The following is a 2,200-nucleotide window of genomic DNA, read 5'->3' on the forward strand; positions in this document are numbered from 1 at the left end:
GAGAGAGAGAGAGAGAGAGAGAGAGAGATCCACAGTGGAAAATTGTTAAATATAATTGTACGTAAGAGAGAAATCTGTAGGTTCCCTTTTGGTATAATATGAGAGAGAGAGAGAGAGAGAGATCCACAGTGGAAATTGTAAAATATAATTGTACGTAAGAGAAAAAACTGTAGGTTCCCTTTTGGTACAATATGAGGGAGAGAGAGAGAGAGAGAGAGAGAGAGAGAGAGAGAGAGAGAGAGAGAGAGAGAGAGAGAGAGATCCACAGTGGAAAATGGTAAAATATAATTGTACTTAAGAGAGAAAACTGTAGGTTCCCTTTGGTACAATATGAGAGAGAGAGAGAGAGAGAGAGAGAGAGAGAGAGAGAGAGAGAGAGAGAGAGAGAGATCCACAATGGAAAATGGTAAAATATAATTGTACGTAAGAGAGAAAACTGTAGGTTCCCTTTGGTACAATATGAGAGAGAGAGAGAGAGAGAGATAGAGAGAGAAATAGAGAGAGAGAGAGAGATAGATAGAGAGAGAGAGAGAGAGAGCAACGACTATGAAGGGTCCAAATAATGATAAATTTCAGATAATCAAAAAACAAAAAATTACGTCAATAAAAGCGCCTGATATTTTGACTAAAATTACTCTGAATCTAAATGTCCTTATATTTCCCAGATGCTCACCTAATTACCCAAACTTTGTTTATAATTAAAAAACAACATCTTAAGAATGCAAGAGTTGTAATAAGCATCATCGAAACTCACTTGTAACTTCCACGAAAAAGAACCATTTTTTATCCACAATAGATTTAACTATGTCTCTTATAAATAAACTCTTATCTTCTCCAAAGATCCTTGAGAGTTAGAAGATGGCTATACCATCTTCTGACCTACTTTCAGAATAGAAAGTTTTGTCAAGACCCCAAAACTGGTGCTTCTGCGAGAACACAATTGTTGTGTAGAAGTTTATAGGAATTAGTAGCTTCAGGAATTCTTGGTATAATTCCTGTAACGAAATCTGTGGTTACGAAAATCAGCCTTTTGTAGTTTGTGGATATTTTGTGATGGCTGATTCCATCTGGGTAACCCCCGTAGTGGGGTAGGGCCGCCAGTGCACCTCACGTGGTGCACCGTATGCGTTACTTAAGGGTCTTTGCAGCTTCCCTTCGGCTCCTAGCTGCAACCTCTTTCATTCGTTTCACTGTACCTACATTCATATTCTTTCTTCCATCTGACTTTCCACCCTCTCTAACAGTTGTTTCATAGTGCAACAGCAAGCCAAACCTTCTTACTGTCAATTTCCCTTTCAGCGCTGAATGACCTCATAGGTCCCAGCACTTGGCCGTTGGCCTAAATTCTATATTCTATTCTATTCCATCTGAGTAAGATGGGGGCTACCTATGTCTAGAGTCACTTTTTTTTCTTACCCAAACGATTTATTTTTCAAGATTTTTACAGACGAGTTTTCAAGAAATAGAAAGAGAGGCGTCTCTTCATAATAATTCTAGGGTATTGAAAAGATACTTTAATGCGACTTAGCAGTGCTACAGGTAATAAACAACGCAATACGGTACATAAAAATTTGCCACAAATTAGTTTTTAATCTGTTTTACTCATGCTGGGTTTTGAATGATCTATAGTCTCGTATTATGTGAAAGACTTTCCTGTATCTTATAGGGTAACTCACTACAGTATTGTCAGTATGGTTATCGTGACTATACCTTGAATACCGTAACATTACTTGAAGACCCTGAACATGGGCTATTTTATACTATTTCATCTATTTTTGGTCTTATCCTGCTATATACCCGTAGGGGGTTAGTACTGTCAGTATACCTCACGCAGTGCACTGTAGGCGTTACTTAAGGTTCTCTGCGGCGTCCCTTCGGCCCCTTGCTGTAACCACTTTCATTCCTGTTACTATACCTCCGTTCATATTATCTTCCTTCCATGTTAGTTTCCACCCTCTCCTGACAGTTGTTCCTCGTGAGGGGTTTTGCTGTACATGTACCTCCCACGGTGGACTGCAGGAATTACTTAATATTTTTTGCTTCGTCCCTTCGGCCTTTAGCTGCGACACCTTTCATTCCTTTTAAAGTACCTCCGTTAGTATTCTCTTTCTTCCACTTTACTTTCCTTAACCCTCTCCCAACAATTGTCTCATAGTGCAACTGCGAGGTTTTCCTCCTGTTACACCTTTAAAACTTTCTT

This window comes from Macrobrachium rosenbergii, chromosome 6 (assembly GCF_040412425.1).
Source record: "Macrobrachium rosenbergii isolate ZJJX-2024 chromosome 6, ASM4041242v1, whole genome shotgun sequence".
Taxonomy (NCBI): domain Eukaryota; kingdom Metazoa; phylum Arthropoda; class Malacostraca; order Decapoda; family Palaemonidae; genus Macrobrachium; species Macrobrachium rosenbergii.